Source organism: Ailuropoda melanoleuca, chromosome 10, assembly GCF_002007445.2.
Source record: "Ailuropoda melanoleuca isolate Jingjing chromosome 10, ASM200744v2, whole genome shotgun sequence".
Lineage (NCBI taxonomy): Eukaryota > Metazoa > Chordata > Mammalia > Carnivora > Ursidae > Ailuropoda > Ailuropoda melanoleuca.
The window spans coordinates 13,664,726-13,688,796 of record NC_048227.1 but is presented as its reverse complement, the minus strand read 5'-3'; the positions used below and the strand labels follow the sequence as shown (position 1 = coordinate 13,688,796).

The 24,071-nt window shown below is 44.2% G+C and overlaps 1 protein-coding gene across 4 annotated transcripts in view; it reads right to left on the bottom strand.

The window, feature by feature from the left end:
- The window catches only part of GALNT17 (polypeptide N-acetylgalactosaminyltransferase 17), a 456,620-nt gene that overhangs the window by 5,069 nt on the left and 427,480 nt on the right, over window positions 1-24,071 (bottom strand). The gene's annotated exons all lie outside the window — the stretch shown is intronic.

The window sequence follows — 24,071 nt, the reverse complement described above, 5'->3', positions numbered from 1 at the left end:
AGGGGTGACTCAGATCTGCAGGTCTCACCCATGCCCCCCACCACGGCCACAGTTCCGGCTGCCACGTGCCCTGTTCACTGGTGAGCCCTGCTTAGGAGGTCCCCCGGCTTGCTGAGTCTGGATACAGTGTCCCCAGGGCCAGGCTGATTTCTTTCTAAGCATGTCCTCAGTCAGTGTTTCTGGACTTGTGGGCTTCTGTCCAGCAACATGAGGGAGCAGGAATAAATGAAAGAGCAGTTCTAAAGCTCGGCTCTGCTCCCAGCTGGCTGGGCCACCCTGAATAAGTCACTTAACCTTTCTGAGTCTGTATTTCTACCTCATTTGTAAATTGGGATTAAGTAATTAATTCCACCCTGCTCTAAAGTACACAAAGAGGCAGGTCACTGAAAAAGAAACAGATATATTAAAAAGCATTCAAACTAATAGGTGTTAAAATAAATAAACTAAAACGGCAAGGTGATACCATATTGGAAAAAAAAACCCTATTCCCATTTTGTCAAGGTTAGCATAAAATGGGCTGGAGTGGGGGTAAATTATGACAACCTTTCAAAAAGGGGATTTCAAAATATATACTTTGTGGTCTTAAAATGTTTTTTCTCTTTTGACCCAAGAAATCCACTTTTAGAAATCTATCCCAAGGTAACAATCAAAACCGGGAACACGCGTTAATGTATATAGGATATTTGCCGCAACGTCATTTATGATGAAAAAGCAGAAGCGTCCTAAATGGCACCACAATCCTGGCACTTGCTTTCCACTCCATGCACACCAACAAATGCTGGGGGACTGTGGGAGATTGCAGCCACACCAAGGGCACCAGGGCAGCTCAATCGGTCAAGTGTCCGACTCTTGGTTTCTGCTCAGGTCATGATCTCAGGGTCTTGGGATCAATCCCTGCCTCAGGCTCCATGCTCAGCATGGAGTCTCCTTGAAATTCTCTCTCCCTCTCCATTTGCCCCTCCCCCCACTCCTGTTCACTTTCTCCCTCTCTCTCCCTCTCTCTCTCAAATAAATAAATAAAATCTTTTTAAAAAGCCGCATCCTTCACTCTTCCTTCTATACACCCTGGGCAATACGACTTTCAAAGCAATGTCCTTCAAGAAGTGAAGTCTGTTTCTCCATCCCTTGGATACAGGTGACTTGCTTTGACCAACAGAATGTAGCGGAAGCAAGGATGTGCCAGTTCCCGGACTAGACCTTTAGCCTTGCATGCTTCCACCCTCTCGCTCTTAGAGTCCTGCCGACACCGTGGCAGTAAGCACTGGACAGCCCAACCAACAGCCGGCCAACCACCAGACAAGTGGATGAGGTCGTCCTAGATTAGGCAGCCCTCAGCTGACCTGCCAGCTGCCAGGAGATGTATGAATGAGGCCAGCTGAAACCGGGTGAGCCTGGGCCGGATCACAGAACCATCCAGTTGCTCTGGATAATGCACAACAAATGCGGATTGCTTTAGGCCAGTGAGTTTTGGGGGGATAGTTGTTATGCAGCAAGAGCTAACTGATACGAAGACGGTGCTGTCTACCAACCCTTCCCACAGCGGGACCCATGCCCGCCTATGTTGTTTAAAATTCTGTATTCCAACCTTTGAGCAAATGCATTCATCCATCTTTCATGCTTTTAGGGGCAGGGGCTGTGTCTAATTAATTGCCTTCCCTGCTAGGAGAAAATCACAGACCCAGTGCTCACAACCTGTTTGTGGATGAGCACATTGTAAATGTGGTGAATGACATCATTTAAAAGAAGCAGCTATGTCCATTCATTTAAGCTCCACAAGCTTGTTTTGAAGAATTCTCTGTGCAACCAGCCTGGGAAATGGGTTCTGAGACTATGAGGACGTGGCTGTGTTCCCACAGATAATGCCAGGGCGGGCTGGTGAAGGCAATGAGACAGGCAAGTACATGTCTCATTTTTGCTCTCACATCCGATGAGGTGGCGGGGGTAGGAGGGATGGTTATTAATAAACAGCTGGTGCTGAATAAATTAAAAAAATAAAATTACCAGCTTGCATGGATTAAAGACACACTTCGCATTATTTCTAAGCATTGTACAGAGAATAGCGAATGTGAATTTTACAACAACTCCGTGAGATAAGTTTCTATTACTCTCCCTGTTTTAAAGATGAAGAAACTGAGGTGTGAAGACATCTGGTCACCTGGTTGGGTCCTGGCCTCTCTCCTTGGCCCTAGAGACCCACATGGTTGGCTGCCCTGGCCCAGCCGCTGAGTCACAGAGGGGACTCCTCCTATAGGATCCTGGGCTTCTGAGAGCCTGGGCATTTGCGGCCGGGAACGAAGCCAGAAGGTAGTTCTGGTCTGTCAGTGCCTCTTCTCCAGGGGATAAGATTTTCTAGAGAGTTCTCAGTGCAGATGAAAACCATTCAGAAACCCTCTGCTCTGATCCCCAAAGGGGAGCCCACCTGCTCCCCTCTGAAGCAAGTGACAGGGAGTTCATTAAGTGCCCTTGAGAGAGATGCGGTTAACACGCGCTTTAAACCCAAATTAGTTCCAAATCAGAGTGATTGTCAGAGGCAAAATGATAAGAAAATCAAAAGCCCTCCTCGCCCCTCCCTAAGCAACGTCTCTGTGAATATCCTCAAATTCACCAAATGCAAAGTGATGAATGACAGCAAGCTGCCTTTATGTTCAGGGGAAAGATAGACACAGCTGCTTATTGAAATTATGAATCAATCTATTATCCAGCAGGCAAATGAACAGCGCTAAGAACATTAATTAACTGAGCATATCTGTGACCCAGATGTTTAAAGAGTGAAGCTAAATGCCACTGGGAGTTAGAGGCTCTCCTTTTTGAAGTCTGTGAGCATAGGATGAGACCCCAGCTTTCTAGGACCTGCACAGCCAAGCACCAGCCCCAAGCTGTGCAGGCATCGGGGTGGGCAGGGAGGGTGGGGAGGCCCTACAGGATTTCCTTTTTCTGGGGGAGGTGCTTTCTCAAGCCAAAAACACACGCATAGTTTCTCCTGGCCGGGCCAAGGGGCCAGGGTCAGGGGAAAGGCACTGTCGTCTGAAAGGATAGTGGGGCAAAGCTACACCAACAGATGTCACACTGCTTCTCCCCCACAAGGCAGGAGGGTGGTGTGTGCTCGGACCTCATGCCAACCACATCCCCCTTCTTGTGCCAGTCCTGGATCGTGAGTCTTTGTGATGTCTTTGGACCACTGTCTAGTTCACCTCCCCAGCTCCCCATCCCCGGTATCCCTTCCTTAAGGACCTCTGCACGTCCAACAGGCTTTCCTGCCTTCAAGGCTTTGCTCCAGCTGATTCCTTTATTGGCCTTCTTCTAGAACATTCTGGCGTCAACTCTCCTAGACTTCAGTGCAATTCTTTCCACCCCACAGTGTCTTCTGTAACTCTTCCTCCATCCCCCGCCCCTTGTACCCCTTCTCAAGTCTTTGGTGCAACATAATCTGGTGTCTCACTCCAAGGAGGTGTGGGAGTATCTCATTTCCTCTGGATCATTCTGGGCATCTACTGACTAAGTGATGGGTATTTGGGTTTTTCCACTTTTTGGCTATTATGAATTATGCTGCTATGAACATTCACGTATAAGCTTTTGTGTGACATATGTTTTCAATCTTCTCAACGCTGTGTCTAGAAGTAGAATTGCTCATTGTTGGGTCATACGGTATATCTGCGCTTAACTTGAGGACTTGCCAAATGGTTTCAAAGCAGCTGCACAGTTTACAGGCCCACCAGCAATGAGCCAGGGTTCCAGTTCATCCACATCCCCGTAAACTCTTGTTATTGTGTTTTCCTTTTCTCCTTTCTTTTTAGAAAAATTCTAGCCATTGACTGGGTGCAAAGTGGTATCTCATTGCGGTTTTGATTTGCATTTCCTTCATAACTAATGACGTTGAGCATCTTTTTATGTGCTTATTGGCCACCTGTAGATCTTTGGAGAAATGTCAGTTCAGACCTTTGCCCAATTTTCAGTTGGGCAAATTGTCTTTTTATTGTTGAGTTGTAAGAGTTCTTTAAATATTCTGGATGCTAGACCTTTTTCAGATATATGCATGAATGGAGATATTTTCTCCCATTCTGTGGGTTGTTCTTCCACTTTTTTTTTTAAAAAAAGATTTTATTTATTTATTCGACAGGGAGAGAGACAGCCAGATAGAGAGGGAACACAAGCAGGGGGAGTGGGAGAGGAAGAAGCAGGCTCCCAGCGGAGGAGCCTGATGTGGGGCTCAATCCCAGAATGCCAGGATCACGCCCTGAGTCGAAGGCAGCCGCTTATCTGGGATCACGCCCTGAGCCGAAGGCAGACGCTTAATGACTGAGCCACCCAGGTGCCCCCTTCCACTTTTTTTTTGTTTTATTTTGTTTTGTTTTCTTTTTTCCACTTTCTTGAGAGTATCCTTTGAAGCACAAATTTTTAAAATTTTGATGAAGTTCAACTTACCAATTTTTTTCTTTGATTACTTATGCTTTTGATGTCCTACCTAAGAAAACACTGCCAAATCCAAGGTCATGAAGATTTACCCTTATGTCTTCTAAGAATTTTATAGTTTGAGCTCTTAAATTTAGATCTTTGATCCATTTTGAGTTAATTTTTATATATGATGTAAGGTGTGGGTCTAAATTCCTTCTTTTTCATGTGGTTATTTGTTGTTGCAAGATTGTTGAAAAGCCTTTTTCCCTATTGAATTGTCTTCTCATCCTTGTTAAAAATTAATTGACTATAAATGATTTATTTCTGGAATCAGAATTCTGTTCCATCGACCCATGTGCCTAACCTTCTGAGAGCACTACAATATCTTGGTTGGTCCAACTCTGTAGTAAGTTTAAGATTTGGAAATGTGAGTCTTTTAACTTTGTTCTTTTTCAACGTCATTCTGGCTACTCTGGATCTCTCGCATTTTCATATGAATTTTAGGATTACTTTTTCCATTTCTGCAAAAAAAGGCAGTTGGAATTTTGATAGGTACTACACGGAATCTGGAGATCAACTCAGGGAGGACTGCCGTGACAGCAGTAAGTCTTCTGATCAAGGAACACATGATGTATTTTTTTATTTAGGTCTTTCATTTGTTTCAACAATGTTTTGTAGTTTTCAGTGTCTGAGTCTTTCGGTGTATACTTCTTCGGTTAAATTTATTCCCAAGTATTTTATCTTTTTTGATTCTACTGTAAATGGTATTGTTTTCGTAATTTCCTTTTCATGTCCATTGGTAGGGCAAGCAGCCGTATCTTTAAGACATTTCTGCAAACCACGGGCTGCCACCCTGGTACCTCGTGGTGCACGTTCTACAAGTTCCCTTGGTTCCTGCTTCCCCAGGCTCAGGGCCAGGTGCCAACTGCCCATACCCACTGCAGACCCATATTCTAATGGTGCCTGGACCTCACCCAAAGTCTCTCATCTTCTCATTCGCCTCCTGTGACTCTGACAGCCAACACCCTAACCACCCCCACCAGGGTCTAGATTTTTTTAAATGTGCCCTTCATCCTAATCCCTAGCTTGATGTCCTGGACCCTCACTGCCCTAGGGAATCTTGCCTCCCACTTTGTTGAGAAGTTATCTTCCCTACCCCTCAAAACCTGTCTTCCTTCACATTTGTTCACTTCTTTCAACTCTGTGTCCTCCTCACTCCATAGGTACCTTAAGTCATTATTTCTCCCTCTCCTTAATTTCGTTCAAGCTACAAACATAGCAGATCTTTATGCCCAGAAATCTCCAGCCACAGCTCTCATTACCTCTTTGTTTTGTCCTTGGTTTTCCACCCTCTCTTTAACCTTATTGCGTTGTAGTTTGGCTTTTACCACCACTCTTCACTGACATTGCTCTCTTGAAGGTCAACGGGATCCATTAATCAGCAAATTCAATAGTTCTTTCTTAGTCTTTATAAGGGGCAACGATTGTGGGCCAGAATGCTTGGCAGGGTGCAGGTGAAACCACCTCTTCTCTCTACACCCACTCTCCTGGAGAGCTTGCCATTCTGGGGGCTTTCAGTAGTATCTCTATGCTAACTTGGCTAATTGTGCCAAGTTTCTATCTCCAAACCAAACTTGATCCTCAATTCCAGATTTGTATAGCCAACTCACTGTGGGACATACCACTTGGAGGTCTACTAAGCATTTCAGATTTATATGATCCAAACGGAATTCCTCCTCCCCTGTGGACCCTACTCTCCCCTCCACACTCATCCAACATTGGTTCCATCTTGGTAATGACAACTCCATCCTTCCAGTTGCTTCAGCCAAACACTTTGGCTTCATCCTTTACTTGCCTCTTCCTCTGACCTGCTGTATTCAACCCATTAGCAAGCTATATTCAGATTTCACCTCCACTGTTACCTCCTGAATCCAAGCCACCTTCGTCTCGACTAGATTAGTACAATGCCTTCTAATTTGTCTCCCAGCTCCCACCCTTGTCTCCTTGGTCTTTTTTCAATATGGCATTCAGAATGCCTTTAAAATACACTATATTAAAATATTCTATTCTATTATTTAAAATCATGGTAATTTAAATTGGGAGTCAGGTCATACCATTCCTCTGTTCAACATCCTCCGCTTCCCATTTTACTCAAAATAAATGTCAAATTCTTTCAATGGACCACAGGACCCAAAGCAATCTACCAGTATAGCTGACTGAGCTCAACTTTCACCACTGGGCCCTTTGCTCGCTGCACTCTGGCCACACTGCCCTCCTTGTTGGTCTGTGAACAGGCCACACTTCTCCTGCTCAGGGTCTTTGCACTGGCTGTTCTTCTCTCTTAAATGTTCTTTCTCTGATATTCCCTCACTTCTTCCAAGTTTGTGCTTAAATGTCTTCTTGCCATCTTACTTAAAATTTCACCTTCACCATGTACTCCTTATCCCTTTTCTTGCTTTATATCCCTCCAAGCACCTATTATCTCCTTATAGAGGAGAACTCTATCTTCTCCTCATTTATAGGGTTTGTTGTCCGGCTCCATCCACTAGAACGTGAGAGGCATAAGACAGAAGTTTTGTCTATCTTTTATGTTCATGGCTCTATCCCTACCTCTTAGAAGAATGCCTGGCACACAGTAGGTGCTTGATAAATGCTGTTGACATCATAAGTACTTGCCTTCAAGGAACTCACAGCTTACTCAGGGAGGCAGGCAAGTAAAGAGGCGAGGACAGCAAAGTGTGAAATAATGTGATGAAATATACTAAGTGTGCTCTTAAAGCCAGAACAGGAGGGGCCCCAATCCCGAAAAGGGAGGTCAGAGAAGGCTTCCAAGAAGAGGAGGCATTTGAGTGAAGTCTTGATGGGGTCAGCCAACCAAGTGAGTAGAGAGGACAGATCAAATCAGACAGAGGGAGCACATGTCCAAAGGCCTGGAGACCAGAGGCAATGTGGTGTTTTGGAGGATCTGAGCATTGTTCACTATGGTGGAGTCTAATAGCTGCGATGGGGCAGAAGTGGGGAGGTGGGGTACAGTGCAGATGAGACTGTGCTACGTGGACACATCACGCTCAGGAATTGGGGCCTTTCTCGTGAGGAGCCACCTGACTTGTAGGAGGACCACACTGGTTGCTGAACGGGCAATGAGCTGCAATGGGACATGATGGAAGGAGAAGGGTTGATGAAGGTCTCAACTCAAGTGGTCACAGTGAAAGAGGAGAGATGACAGATGAGAGAGGTGCATCCAAGCCAAGAAGGAGTCTATCATCCTAGTGAGTTCAATCTCTTATTGTGCTGAAATCAAACACTTCATTTTTAATAATCCATTTTGTGTGGAAGGCACTTTGTTTAACATTATGTAGTTACCCCGGCATTCTGCCCTTTAGAATTTGCCTGCTGTACCCATTTCCACGCTTTTACTTCCAACATTTCTCTCTCCTTATGTGTGAGATGTGTCTCTTGAAACAGAATACTCCCGGATTTAAAAAAAATTTAGGGTGACAATCTATGCTTTTCAGCCAAAATGTGTAGTCTTTTTTTTTTTTTTTTTTTGGAACTTAATGCTATAAATGGACTTATTTCTGTTTTCTTTCTTGGTGCTTTCTGTGTGCCCAGCCTTCTCTGTTTCCTTTTTCTCCTTTATTTGCCTTCTAGGTTTGGTTTGATTCGGTTTGTTTGTTTGTTTTGAATGTTATCCTATTTCACTGTTCTCTACAGATTTGGAAATTCTATTTCATTTCTATTATTTTACTGTTCACTCCTGAAATTTAACAATTAACAACTCAGGAGATTATTCGATACCCTGATGTCTACTTCACTCAATAAAATTCAAGGACATTAGGACACTAAATCTGGTCACTTCTTTCTCACTGTTCGGCCTTTGGCTGTATTTCCCTGCTCCAAATTAGACATTATTCTCATTATGTAAGAAATGTGTCTTTGAGTTTACTTATATGGTTCATTCTTCTAGGGTTATTTTCCTTCTTCTTTAAGTATATTCACTAGAAGTTCCCTTGGTGATTATCTGTCATGGTAAACCCTCCCGGATTCTGTTTATCTGAAAATGTCTTGGGCTGATTCATTATGACTGCTTCTTATGCATCAAGACAGGGTTTAAAACAGTATTGTTGTCGCTGATCTAGAATCTAGTTGTGCAGTAGAGGAAAGACCCTGCAAAGTATTTAGTCTGCTGCATTGTTGGTAGCTGTCTCCTCACCTTCTCTCCATATGCTCACTCACAAAATGATGGCCAAGCCACTGTCTGTGGGATTTGTCACCTCGATACAGTGCTGCCTAGGCAATCCCTTAATAGCAGGAGAAGCATGGGTTCACACATCACGTGCTTCACTGAAGAGTCAATAGGGGAAGCTTCCTCCTCTGAGCTGATAACTGCCTGAAACTTGTTGACTCTCACTTCTCCAGTTATGGCCAACAGACAGCCAGTTCCTTTATACACCCATACTCCTGATCTCTTCCCAGGCTCTAGCTTTGCAAGCTTGGGTCACCTCCCCGCCTCTCTCCCCCTCATCCACAAAGCTACAAGTCTTCCAGTTCCTGCTTCCATATGCCTCTCTTATATATTTCCTCCTCATCTCCCAGGTGAATGGCTACAGGAGCTTTGTAACGGGTCCTCCCACCTCCAGGCCTTCCCACTTTCCATCTATCCTTCCCAATCCTGCAGGTTCAAATCGTATCATTCCCTGCTTTAACCTTCAATTGCTCCAATACCCCCTGATTTAAGAATAAACTTTTTTTTTCTTAATCATGATCTACTATCGGTCCCCAGATTTAACTGACAGATGACTTGAGGTCTCTCAAAAACAGCCAGCAGTCTTCCCTGTGCAGAATATATCCCCACCCTACTCCTACCTTATTTCCCATGGTTACACAAAGCCCCCACCCAGATGGGATCTCTTTCAACTTAAATACTTGTGTATTCTGTGACTTCCTTGCTATAGGTTTTTTGTTGTTGTTGTCACTGCTATTGTTTTAGGACAGTAGCATCCTCCTCATTTTTATACAGCATAAGGAGTAAGAAAGTATCTTGAAAAAAGCAAATACTCTATAAATGTCTTTTGAATTGAATGGGATTATTCTAGGTTTGGCTGCTGGGCCCAAGAGGAGAAATGAATGTCATTATCCACAACCCTAATGCATTAGGAAAAAGAGCTCTGAGCTCAAATACAATTAATTCTCATTTAGCAGGAAAGAAGAATTTTTCTATTTGAGATGATCTAAGAGGCACACACAACTATTAGCCCACATTTAACAGCCTTGGGGGAAAACTAAAATATGCAGGTTAGAGCCAAATAAACAAAAACCAGCCAAATGATTGTGAATGACTCTGGGACACAGCAAAATTCATTGAATCGTCAATAAAAACATGGCTTGCAATTGCTTTCATATTAAGGGTCCTTCTTATCACTTCAGAATCGGGCTTAGTCAGGGTGGAAAACCACTGCTAAATGAAAAAAAAGTAAAAATGTACTTTACCCTGCTTTTACTCAGGACACAGAGACATGGTGTTCCACTGATTCGAACCTGCTACGGGGTGAATTTATTTGTTTGCTGCTTGGCGGAAGGAGTGATTTCTGGTGATTACACATGCATATGTATGTTCTTAAAAACAAATGGACTTTTTCTGTCACTGTCCAGAGCATTCCTGATCCCAAACAATACAGGGAAAAATGTCTCCAACTGTATGTCAAAGTGGACACATGGTGGCTGCCTGGGAGCTGGGGGTGAAGAAAGGGGCTGCCTGGGGCAGGAGGAATCTTTGGCGGAAATGGAAATGTATATTTTGATTGGGGAGGGAGATCTGCAGGCATGTATCCTGTCAAAACTCATAAATAGATGCTGTTTATTGTTGTTCAATAAAGTTGATTTAACAATATATCTGGAAGCTTAGAAGGTAGGCTATGGAATCAGGTATGTTTTTCGCAGAGAGAGCCAGTTCCTAGGGGATTAGATGGTTCCAAGGGCCTCCCTCCTCAGTCTTCTCCCTTCCACCATTATGACTCATCATGCTGGATAAAAGCATTATATTTCCAGAAAATGCACTGCTACTGAGAATGAATGGGGAAAAATATTTATGGCACAAAACCTTGGGTTGATTTTCCTGCACAGACAGCTGAGGAGTGGATGGATTCAGGACACTGTCAGTGGAGATAGGGGGAGGTGGCAGGGTCTGGCCCACATAGCTCTGTGGAGAGAGCTGGGAGCCTCTCGGAGAAGGGCCCTAGGAGTGTGGGCAGCACCAGGATGAGGGCCAGAAGAGTCAAGCGGGAGATGGGGTGGTGAGCAGTATAGCCCACTCCAATCCCCAGAGATCAGGAGCAAATTCCTAAGCATGCCTCCAAAGCTCACCCTGACTGCTAAACTGGTTAGAGGAGCGAAGATTCTATTTTTCAAGAAAGAGATACATTTCTTTCTTGTCTCCACATGTGAAATAGGAAGGTAGGATTGTAGCATGGAAAAGCTGGCAACCACTTGGCTCCCTTTTAAGCAAGATCTTAATTAAATCTGTCTCACCTTCTCATTTTTGCCAACAGTGTTCCTGGCCTCGTGCTGCGTCATCAAAGAGGCTGTCTATTATACAGTTAAAGACTCGGACTCTGGAGCCTGTTTAAGAAACCCAAGCTCTGCCACTTAATAGTTTGATGACCCTGGGCCAGTTGCTTAAGCCCTATGGGACTCTGTTTCCTCGTTTTCAAATTAGGGATAATTTTACAATTTACTTCCCAGGGTAGTTATGGAATTCGATACATCAGTGAGAAGAGGACATGGCAGCATAGTAAGCCCTGTATATTTGTTATTCCTATTTCTCCTGACCTCATGCCCCAGTAGAGAACGGGGCCTTGTCTCTCATTCACCAGACTTCTTCTTTTCTTCCCGATGGGGCTCCCATGTGGCCTCATGTGGCCAGCATTTCCTGGCCCCAGCCCCTCCCCGGCACTCAGCCACTCCAGGCTTCCTGCTCTCTGCCAGAGCCATTTGTCCAAGGGCTGCTGCCTCCAGTGCTTCAACAACACTGCTGGGCAGCTGAGTACTGACAGGGGGCTGCCTGGCCCATTGGGTTCTCTTGGGCTGGGTCTGTGGGTAACTTGGAGTTGGACCCCTGATCCAGGGAAGCCTGGGTCTGGCCCCCGCTATGCTCCTGCCCTTTTCTTCCCCACCCTCAACTTCATTTCCCTGGTTTGGTCCAGATCTTACGTGCCCTTGCCTGGAGTGGAACCAATTCCTGGAGGAACTGGATCCTTGGGTGGGGATCTTGGGACCCTACTTTGCATCTCCAAAGCCACCCCTGTGGTCCACTGATGTCCCCTGGTCCTGAGCTCTCATGGCCTCTCATCTTGGAGTCATCGTCCTTTCTTCACACTTCTGCAGCGAAGGGGAGACGAGCTCTGCCTGTTTTCTGCTCCTGGAATGTTCCCTGATGAATCCCAGGCATGCCACCGGCGCGAAGCCAGCCTTGATCAGCCTCGACCAGTCAGGAACTCAGAGCCTCAGCAAAGGAGTTAGATGTGAGCCCGGCGTTGGTGTCCACACGTACGCGTAAACGTGAAGATCGTCTGAAATGGCGCCGACCTCTGAGAGGCAGTTCCGGGACTCCAATGTCACTGAGGAGCCATTTTACACACTCCCAGCCTTGTTCTGGGTCTGCTCATTCAAGTAATGTAATTATCCAATGATGGTGACCCTATGAAAGTCAGGGTATTTCCTCTTTTTCTCTTCCCACTAGAAAGACTAGATTTTCTTCTCTTGATTCTAGAAGCCGAAACTGCTGGCCCAGTGGCATCTCCCTCCTCATTTTGTGGACCTCTCCAATTAGATTGGTTCCTGTCATGCTGCCCATCTTCACCGTCCCACCTGAGCCCACAAGTGTATCCTGAAGCTTGTGTCAGGCTGTGTCCAGCCTGGACTCACCCCACAGCCACAACATGGCTCCAGCCAAGGCATCCAGTGCCTTTCCTGCCAGCAGCTAGTACCCCATTTGTGCATTCTTCATTTGACACCAATCATTCATCGATTGCCACAGCCTCCTCAGTCAGAGAGAGCACTTCCCTGAGATTCCCTGGAAGAACGTTCTTCCCTGGAATTTAGGGCCTTCGGCATTGCAAGCTGTGTGAGGTAAGCTAGAAATTGTGGTTCTCAGGACGGTAAACCCAGGCTGGCAGGTCAGTCGATCTCTGTTTGAGATGAATTCAGAGATTTCTCTCTGAAAAAAGAAACAAAGTCTAAATTTCTACTCCTATTTACCATAATTTGACTTGGGGGAAATTCAGCGCTGGTACAGTGATGCTTAAACGAACATGGTAGAAAGTCAACTTTCTGAGCATTAATCCTCAGGGTTCTTCAGACTTCCCTCTAATGTTTTAGAAATGTAAGTAGCTCCTTTCTGTTTAGTCTCCACTCCCCTTCACTCCGCCCTAAGTGTGCTTCCAACTCAGACCCTTCTCTGCCTCCCCACCTGGTCTCACCGTCCCTCAAAGTCAAGCTTCCAGAGAGTTCTCTCCACCATGTCTGCACCTCCTCACCTCCCTTTCTCCCCTGCATCCACTCTCATCTGGCTTCCTCTCCATGCTCCATGGAGAATCCTCTCGCCCACGTTTGTAACTGTATCTAACACGCAGTGTGGTCTAGCTTGCTCGACCTCGGGGCAGCACCATTAAAGCTGGAGCCACACTAAGGTCTGTCCTAGGATCACTGTTCTCTCCCTCAACACACACCCCGAAGCCCCATCTGACTCTGCCACTCTGTCCTCGGCACCTGGTTGGAATGTTCGGCTGCCTAGAGGACATCACTGTGGGGCTTTCCAAGGCCCATCCCTCACCCCGAACTCACAATGCCCCAAACGGAACTCCCATCATCCTCTCCCAAAACCTTCGTCTCCAATCTCAGCAATGGCACCACTATCTACCCATACGTTAGCCAGGGACTTGAGTATCACTTCCGCCTCCCTCATCCCTTCCCTTGACCTCTCCACCAATAATTCCAGCCAACTAGCCCTCTTAAAACATTTTTAAAAAATCCTTTTCATGTCAAAGTCATTTTAGACTTACAAAAAAGTGCAAATACAGTACAGCAAGTTCCAGTATACCTGGCACCCAGCTTATCCTAAAGTCAGTATCTTATATAATCCTAGTACAATTACCAAATCCAGGGAATTCACGTTGGTCCAATCCTATTAACTAATCTAGAGACCTCATAGAAATTTTGACGCTTTTCCAACAGGTTTTCTCTTCCAGGATCCCACACTGCATTCTGTTGTCATGTGTCCTTACTTAATCTCCTCCTATCTGGACAGGTCCTCAGTCTTCCCTTGTTTTTAATGACCTAGGTGCTTTTGAAGAGTACTAGGCAATTATTTTGTGGAACGTTGCTCAATTTGGGTTTGTCTGATGTTCTCTCATGATTAAGACTGAAGTTAGAGTTGTACATTTCTAGCAAGAAAAACCACAGCGGTGATGCTGTGCCCTTCCTGGGGTATCAGATGAGGGGTGCATGGTCTCTCATTACAGGTGATGATAACCTTGAACATTTGGTTAAGACAGGGTCTTCTGGGTTTCTCAACTGCAGAGTGACTATTTTTCCTTGATAAAGGGAGATACTTGGAAACCACGGAAATATCTTACTTTTGATCACTAATTTTAGCATTCATTGCTAGTTCTGAACTTCAGCAAGTATTACTGGCATGACAGCCTAGGGGTGATTTTCATTTCCCACATGCCTTCTACATTGACTAAGTGGACTTCTACTGAAGGACTAGCAGTCCCCCTCTCTCCATTTATTTATTGATGTCAGTATGGACTCACGGATTTAAAAAAAAAGTATGTGAGTGACAACCCAACATTCTCACTGTTTATTCTGTTGCTAAAATAGATCCAGCTTTGGACAATGGGAACTCCTTAGGGTGGCTCCTGTGTTCTATTGAGAAGACACCGTCTTTTTTTAAAGAACTTCCTTTTATTCAGACACCACAAGGTTTTCCAGGCTTAACCTCTATTTTTCCTTGCTGGGATCATCCAAAATCTGGGTGTCAGAGGTGTTCAATGTTTCTGGGCTTTATTGCTACTAGGCTGTCTCAGAGCTAGGAAATACATGTATGTTCACCAATCCATACACACATTTGTTTTTCTTTCTACATGTCCTACAGACTTATTTCTACATCTCTATTTATATATGCTTTATATATGGATATTTATATTTTTATATATACTTATAAAATAAATTCATCCTCATCCCTCACATTGCAATCCAACATCCATTCATTCTAGCCATACCTCTTTCCTTATTTATAACCTTTCTCCAACAGCAAGAGACCTGCTCCCAATATCCGTACTTTATATACTTGCTTGTTCAATCCTAGTATATACATACAGTAGTTTCAGAATTCTTCATCCAGACCAATGTGAAAAACAAGCTTATTTACTAGAATGCATTATTGGCAATGGTTCTTTTTTTCTAGAATTTTGTCAAAACTGTCCAATTGTTCCAAAGTTATTAGGATTGGTGCTGTTCTTTCCCATCTATCAGTGTAGTTAATAAATATGTTTAGTTAGGTTAATTTTTTTCACTCTTTGCATACCATTGTGGGTCTTCTTCACCACATTCCAGCTGAATTTATTATTTTTCCTCGGACATTTGAAACATCACCATGGTTCTAAGAGTCAGAACTTGATATAAAGGGGCACCGAGGGGCAAGTGTCACTCCCCTTTCATCTGCCCCACTTTTCACATTCCATCCATCCCATTCTCACCCACCTCCAGTCGGGAACCAATCTCATTGGTTTCTCATTTATCCTTCCTGAATCTGTTGTACAGAAGAGCAGACACAGGTATTTATTTTTAAATGACCATTTGTCCAAGTAAAAGTTAGCATATAATGCACCTTCTTTTGTACTTTGACTTTGTCACTGAACAATATGTGAAAATCACTCTGCATCAGTACATAGAGATTGCCCGTGTTATTTTGTAAAGCTGCAAGCTACTCCACTGCTCATTCAACCACTCTTCTATGAACAGGCATTAAACTAGTTTCTAATATTTTGCAACTGCAAATAATGCTGCAATGCACACTGTTTTCATATTGTTGGAAATCAGAGTAGACTTCTGGAAGTGGCTTGCTGGGTCTGAAGGTAAGCATATTGTAGCTTTGTTAAGTATTGCCAAACTCCCCTCCAAAAAATGGTACCAATTTGCATTTTTACCAGCAATCTAGGAGATTGGCTATTTCTTCAGAACCTTGATAACAGAGTATGTTGTCAAATTTTTTAATTTTTTCGAATATGACAGGTGAGGAAAATGGTTTCTCAGTGTTATTTTGCTTTGAGTTTCCCAATTATGAATGAGAGCTGAACATTTTTTCATATATTTAGAAGCCATATATATATATATATACACACACACACACACACACACACACACACACACATAGGTGTGTGTGTAGGGGACAACTTATTTGCTTGTGTCTTTTTCCTATTTTTCTATCAGATTTTTAGTCCTTTGTTCCTCAATTTTTAAGTGTCTTTTATACAACAGGAAAATTATCTCTTGTGGCATATGTTACAAATATTTTCTCCTTGGTTGTCAGATGTCTTTGTGTTTATGATATTATATCACCATGCAAGGTTTAAAAGATTTTAATGTAGTCAAATACATCAATCTATTATTGTCTCTGGATTTTGCATTTTAGTTAGAAAGCCCTCCCCTAGATCAGAGTTAAAGAAGAATTCACCCATTATATTTCTAGTATTTGTAGAGTTTCATATTTTAACATTTATATTTTTAATTCATATGGAATTTAAGCTTGTGTATAATATCATTTATGGGGCTAATTTTATCCCTAATCACATTTTAAATTTGTCTACTTCTTACTATTCCCATGGTCACTACTCAAGTTTAGGTGACTGACTTTTGACAAGATAACTGAAGTTCTTGCCTCTAGCTTAAGTCCCCTCCTATCCACTCCTCAAACTGCAGTCCCAAGTGATTGCTTCCTAAATGTAAATCAGACTGTACCCCAACCTTCTCTTTGAAAAGGCTTTCACTGGATGTTTTTTTCTGCTTTATCAAAGATTAGTTGCCCAAGGAGCTGAGGGTCCATTTCTGGGTTCTCTATTCTGTTCCATTGGTCCATGTGTCTGTTTTTGTGCCAGTACCATGCTGTTTTTGTGATCACAGCATTGTAGTACAGCTCGAAATCCGGCATTGTGATGCCCCCAGCTTTGTTTTTCCTTTTCAACAGTTCCTTGGCGATTCGGGGCCTTTTCTGGTTCCATACAAATTTAAGGGCTGTTTTGTTCCAGTTCTTTGAAAAATGTCATTGGTATTTTGATCGGGATAGCATTGAAAGTGTAGATTGCTCTCGGTAGCATGGACATTTTAACTATGCTAATTCTTCCGACATGAGCATGGAATATTTTTCCATCTTTTTGTGTCTTGTTCAGTGTCTTTGAAGAGTGATTTGTAGTTTCTAGAATATAGATCCTTTACGTCTCTGGTTAAGTTAATTCCAAGATAACGTATGATTTTTGGTGCTATTGTAAATGGGATGGATTCCCTAATTTCTCTTTCTTCAGTCTCGTTATTCATATAGAAATGCAACTGATTTCTGAGCATTGATTTTGTATCCCGCCACATTACTGAATTGCTCTATAACTTCTAGTAGTTTGGGGGTAGATTCTTTTGGGTTTTCCATATAGAGTATCATGTCATCTGCGAAGAGAGACAGTTTGACTTCTTCTTTGCTGATTTGGATACCTTTTATCCCTTTTTGTTGTCTGATTGCTGTTGCAAGGACTTCTAGTACTATGTTGAATAATAGTGGCGAGAGTGGGCATCCTTGTCGTGTTCCTGATCTTAAGGGAAAGGCTTCCAGCTTTTCCCCATTGAGAATAATGCTTGCAGTAGGCTTTTCATAGATGGTTTTTATGAGATTGAGGAATGTGCCCTCTATCCCTACACTCTGAAGGGTTTTAATCAGGAAAGGATGCTGCATTTTGTGAAATGCTTTTTCTGCATCTATTGAGAGAATCATGATTTTTGGCAAAAAAGACAGTCTCTTCAATAAATGGTGCTGGGAAAATTGGACAGCTACATGCAAAAGAATGAAACTTGACCACTCTCTCACACCATACACAAAGATAAACTCCAAATGGATGAAAGACCTCGATGTGAGACAGGAATCCATCAAAATCCTAGAGGAGAACATAGGCAGCAACCTCTACGACATCGGCCAAAGCAACCTTTTTCATGACACATCTCCAAAGGCAAGAGAAACAAAAGATAAAATGAACTTGTGGGACTTCATCAAGATAAAAAGCTTCTGCACAGCCAAGGAAACAGTCAGAAAAACTAAGAGGCAGCCCATGGAATGGGAGAACATATTTGCAAATGATACTACAGATAAAAGACTGGTATCCATGATCTACAAAGAACTTCTCAAATTCAATACGCGAGAAACAAATAAACAAATCATAAAATGGGCAGAAGATATGAACAGACACTTTTCCAATGAAGACATACAAATGGCTAACAGACACATGAAAAAATGTTCAAAATCATTAGCCATCAGGGAAATTAAAATCAAAACCACACTAAGATACCACCTTGCGCCAGTTAGAATGGCAAAAATTGACAAGGCAAGAAACAACAATTGTTGGAGAGGATGTGGAGAAAGGGGATCCCTCCTACATTGTTGGTGGGAATGCAAGTTGGTACAGACACTCTGGAAAACAGTGTGGAGGTCCCTTAAAAAGTTAAAAATGGAGCTACCCTATGACCTAGCCATTGCACTACCGGGTATCTACCCCAAAGATACAGACGCAGTGAAGAGAAGGGCCATATGCACCCCAATGTTCATAGCAGCATTGTGCACAATAGCTAAATCGTGGAAGGAGCCTAGATGCCCTTCAATAGATGACTGGATTAAGAAGATGTGTCCATATATACAATGGAATATTATTCAGCTATCAAAAAGATCAATTTCTCAACATTTGCTGCAACATGGACGGCACTGGAGGAGATAATGCTAAGTGAAGTAAGTCAAGCAGAGAAAGACAATTATCATACGGTTTCTCTCATCTATGGAACATAAGAACTAGGAAGATCAGGGGCGCCTGGGTGGCACAGCGGTTAAGCGTCTGCCTTCGGCTCAGGGTGTGATCCCGGCGTTCTGGGATCGAGCCCCACATCAGGCTCTTCTGCTATGAGCCTGCTTCTTCCTCTCCCACTCCCCCTGCTTGTGTTCCCTCTCTCGCTGGCTGTCTCTATCTCTGTTGAATAAATAAATAAAATCTTTAAAAAAAAAAAGAACTAGGAAGATCAGTAGGAGAAAAAAGGGATAAACGGGGGAATCAGAAGGGGGAATGAAGCATGAGAGACTATGGATTCTAAGAAACAAACTGAGGGCTTCAGAGGGGAGGGGAGCGGGGGAATGGGGTAGGCTGGTGATGGGTAGTAAGGAGGGCACGTATTGCATGGTGCACCGGGTGTTATACGCAACTAATGAATCATCGAACTTTACATCAGAAACCAGGGATGTACTGTATGGTGACTAACATAATATAATAAAAAACTATTATTATAAAAAAAAGGCCTTCAATATTTCAATGGCTTCCTGTGGGGGCTGACATAAATCCCAAGCTCCTTCATATTCCTGTAGGGTTATACATTACCTGCCTCCTGTCTATTGATCTGACCTCACCTTTGGTAACTCCCCACCTCATGCTCTGTGTTCCAGCTTCTTTAGTGTTGGAGACTTAGTTTCCCCATCTTTAAAATGGAATGATAGAAGGCCTTTCAGAAACAATGCAAGAAACAATGAAATTTTGTCAACAAGATATCGTGGAATTCCAGGGAGAAGATGCCTGAGATTCAGATATTTTGGTGTCTTGTAAAGGAGGCAATTAATAAAGAAATAAAAGAATGAAACAACAGCATAAGACTTCAGTATACTACATATGTGGAAATATGGTGATTTGCGCATCAGGAGAACCGTACCTGCATTTATTTTGTTGGGTTGGTCTGAAGATTAAATAAATTAAAAAAACATGTGCCATGAATTGCGTAATATCCATCCTTAAGATGACGTCTACAGAAATTTATTTGATAAGTAAAAAAAAAAAAAATCACTGGTTGGACTCAACCAATCACCGGCTATTTTATACAATAATATTTTAATTAACTATGAATTCCTAGCTGGTAGGTGTCTCCATGTCTCATCTGTCTTTCCAAGTAACTTGCTTTCCAGGCAACATTTCCATGAAGAACTAAACCAAGCTGGAAGACTAGCTGAATGATGGAAAGCTCTCCAGAACCAGAGAACTGGAAGGAACCTTGGACATCACCAGTCCAATCTTCCCCTTGCAAGTTCTGTGAGGACCTGAGGTGCTCAAAGTGCCTGGAAGTATTCAAGTTTTCACTGCTATTCATTACTGTTTTTTTGTTTTGTTTTTTTATATAGCCTCAAGAAATAGAATCTTGTAGAAGCAGAACCTAGCTGAATCTTTCTTGGAAAACTGAAGCTTTCCCAGTGTCCCACACTCAGCACCATGGACTTCATTTCTATATGATATGTGCCACGGACTTTGTCTAAGCACTTTGTATTGATTAGCTTGTTTACCTGGCACAGCATCTCTAAGAGGTACATACGATCATTATATTTACATTACGGAGAAGGGAGCTGAGGTACAAGGAACTTCAGTGTTTTGCCCACGGTCACAGCTAGTAAGCAAGGGAGCGGGGATGTGTTTCATTTAGGAGTCAGCCTTACACAGAAAGGTACCTCTTAGCATCATCATAGGAGAATTAACTCTGGTTCAGGATGTGTTCTATTGAGTTGTGTCATTTCTATTGTGTTGTAGCCATTCTATTGTCTATGTTCTATTGTGAAGTGTCATTTCCTGATTTCCAGTCTCGCTAAGATGGAGGGAGCAGAGAGTCTCACTTAGCCATGCATGGCTCTGGTCAGCTCCTGGCCCACCTTCGCGGTATTTCAGGAGCCTCATCCCAACAGAGAGTGCCATGACAAAGTGTCTGAGGTGCTAGGGTGGGCCTTTGTGACCCTATGACCCCCCAGGTTGACACCTCCTGTCCTGTTCCTGGCCAAACCAACTATTTAAGTGTGGAATATGGAGCCCGAGCTGACGAGAACCCATGTCCTTGTGTACAGAGCCTTCCTATAAGGCTTCTTATGATTCACCTTCAACTTTTGCTGGTTGACATTTAAATTTCCATAAAGGGGCCCCAGGTTCAGGCCCTGCAGGCATTTCACGGACATGAACTTATTAGTCTTTTGGGAGCAGGATCAGGCAGTCGAGATGATCAACAGGAGTCCCTTGAGAGCAGGCCCTATCACCGACACTCAGCCTGTCACTGCAGGAAGAATCTAGGAGGCCATGCAGTGCAGCATTCTCAGGACAGAGCAATTTGAGGAAGGCCTTCACATCTTTCTAGAACCAACATCAGTGAATACGTGGCACCCTGGTTGTCCCCATGTGGGTGGAATTCTAGCATGTTGTCTCAAACCTGGCATTTTGCACAACCCCTACCTTCTACACCAGGCAGGTGGTACGGTGCGAATGGTCTAGAACATTCTGCTACTGACATTTGGTCTTCCTCTGGGCTTCTCTGATGGCAATCCAGCCTTCTGAGGCCCAGACCAATGGCCTGAACTCCACTAGCCCTAAACTCTGCCAGTAAGCCCACATGCCCTTAATTCTGACTGGCTATGTTCGCAGACCCTCTCTATTTCAAACAAGCAACAACTTTGCAAATGACCCCTCTAGAGACACCACTGTGCCAAAGAACCACCGAAACTCTCTGAACCAAATGGTCAGGGCGTGAGGCTGTTCTAATGTTTTCCTCTTGCTCTGCTGCAGCTGGCAGTGCCGAGGCACTAAACACCATTTCACCAGGTTTCACTGTCCCCCTCTTGTCCTTCACAAGCGGTGATATTACTAATTCAGCGATTTGAAAACAACCTAAGAAATCAAAATACATCTTTGAAAAAAAATAAAGGCTGGAAGCATGCCTCAGAAATGATCATAGTTGTTTTAAGGTGGCGGGATTATGGATGATTTAAATTTTTTTTTTCCCCAAACTCATCGAAATGCTGTTGCATCTTTAGTACAAAAGGGAAAAATGAGCTAGCAGAGACTTTCTTTGAATTCAACAGCTCTGGGCAAGGTAGAGAGGTTCAGCTGATAATGTGGCTGCCACTTTCCTCTTCAGTCTGAGTTCCTTATTCCAGACTCCAACATTAACCCCAAATCTGCCTGGCTTGCCTTTTTTTTTTTTTTTTAAGATTTTATTTATTTATTTGACAGAGATAGAGACAGCCAGCAAGAGAGGGAACACAAGCAGGGGGAGTGGGAGAGGAAGAAGCAGGCTCATAGCGGAAGAGCCTGATGTGGGGCTCGATCCCATAACGCCGGGATCGCGCCCTGAGCCGAAGGCAGACGCTTAACCGCTGTGCCACCGAGGCGACCCCTGGCTCGCCTTTTTGGGTCTGGAGAAAACAATCCACCGAACTTCTAAGGAGCCATGAAACTTTTAACTGAGAATCTCTACTGGAAAACAACTTACGACTACGATTCTGATTTTCTGGAGAGAACAGTCCGTCACCCCATTCCGGCAGGAGAGCTATACAGTAATTCCTCCTTAACCCGGAGCCCTCCTTAAGCAAGACCAAATCCACGTGCTTTTCACTCTGAACGCCACTTAGGGAATCGGGCGTTCCTGCTCCCTGCATGTGGACCACGAGACCTACTTGTCAGGGATAATGAGAGAGAGTGAACTGGGGATTGGAAATAAAATGGGGAAGCAGAGCAGATGGCAGAGGACGGGGCTCGGGTCCCCTGAAGGCTCGGGAAAGTGTCAGGAAGCAGAAAGGCAGTAACCATGCTCTCCTCGGAGGTCTGCAGAGAAGGTGGGCAGCAGGGATGCTCACGAAGGCTGGATGGAGGCAGGGCTCGGGAGGCAGGAACTAACAACCTGGAAATAATAAACTCAGAAGCATTCTGAATATTTTGAGAGAAGACGAGTCAGAGGAACAACAACAAAAAAGGCGCTTAATAGTCCTGCTCTCTGCAAGGAGGCAACATGAATTTATAAGTGTTGCCCTGGAACGCAGGGGGAGGGCTTTAGAAACCACTGCATGGGTGATGGGAGCTGGACGGGAGCAGTGAGAGCCTCCGTGGTGTTCCACTTCAGACGTGGCAAACAGCACACGTGTTTTCTCTCCCGCTTCTCGTCCTCTCTCTTTAGTCTCTGTAGGTTTCCCTAACGTAAGAAGTACCTGCCCTCGCTCCTCCAACCCTATTGTCCCACTAGGTCTCAAGCTCCCGTGCTCTGACCTCACACCGCTCTCCAGGAACTGAAAAGGATTCCTAGGTCTGCTTCTTACCCAAGGCAGGGGGCCAGTCTCCAGAAAGCCATCATTCCTTGGGTGTTAACTCCAAAGCACTCTCAACGGCTCCATCCCCAAGCCCCCACACTCCTGTGACTTTGTTTGGAAGCCAAGAGGCTGCTGGATGTCCTTACCTCCTGCGTTTGCTGAGTGCCTTCCCCATGCTAATAGCTGCGGGAGCCCTGTCGCTCTGGTGGGGCACCAGCTCTTATTGGCACAATGTATCATCGTGACAAGGTGTTTGGATGATCTATCACTTAAAAGATGAAGCCATCAAAGAAGTCCAAGATCAGATTAAATTTAATTACAGGATAAGAGAATTCTCATCTGTCATTCTGGTGATGAATTAACTAAGGCTAGAAAGGGAGCTTCTCCAAAGAGAAGGGAGAGGAAGAGTAATATGTCTTGACAGAAGGACAAACAGAAGAGAGACCTTTGATATCTCCCTGGAGCCCAGTGAATCACAGAGGTCCTCAGGACAGAGCCTGACACCCCTCTGCATGACACACACCTCCTAGGACATCCCACCACAGCTAGGAGCTGTTTCACACGGCGCTCCTCGAATGCCCCAGGACCACCTGCTCGAACCTTGTGCTGGTGAGGCGTGGGCTGCTGAGAAGCTGTGGTCCTCGGCGCCGGGAGGAACCCGCGTCAGGATTATCTGGGTATGCGGTTCCATGAACACTCCCAGTTAGGCTGGGCCTCAAATTTGGAGGCAAAGGGAGGGATTAACTATGAAAGGGTTCAAAGGAAGTTTGAGGGCTGGCAGAACCTCTCTAGATTTCAATCTCGATCTTGATAGGGGTTAACGGTGTGTGTTTGTTAAAACTTGCAAAACTCTATTAGCAAGAATGAATTTACCTTAAAAATGAAAAACCCACCAATTATATAAAAGCTGAAGTAGTATGATAAGAAAAGAATTCGGTTGGGACAGTAGGCATAGTCTGGGCCAGACAGACATCTGACCAGTACCTGTAAGTCTAACACATAGCCTTGCCCCTAATAGGTGCTCAATTGATGGTATTGAATGAAAAAGGAAAACACTCAGAGACGTCAACATGCAGATTCCCAGGCCCTGTCTTCAGTAGGTCTGCGGCTGGACTCAGGGATCAGTCAGCACTTGTCATGCATGGCTGGGGGCGCACGGTTCTGGGGACCACACCGCCACCTGCCCCTGTCCCGGCTCTCCTTGCACATGACCCCCGTCCTAAATGGGTTCAAGCTGACCTCAGAGGCTGTTGCTGCATCTCTGCCTTTCTATTTGTAAATA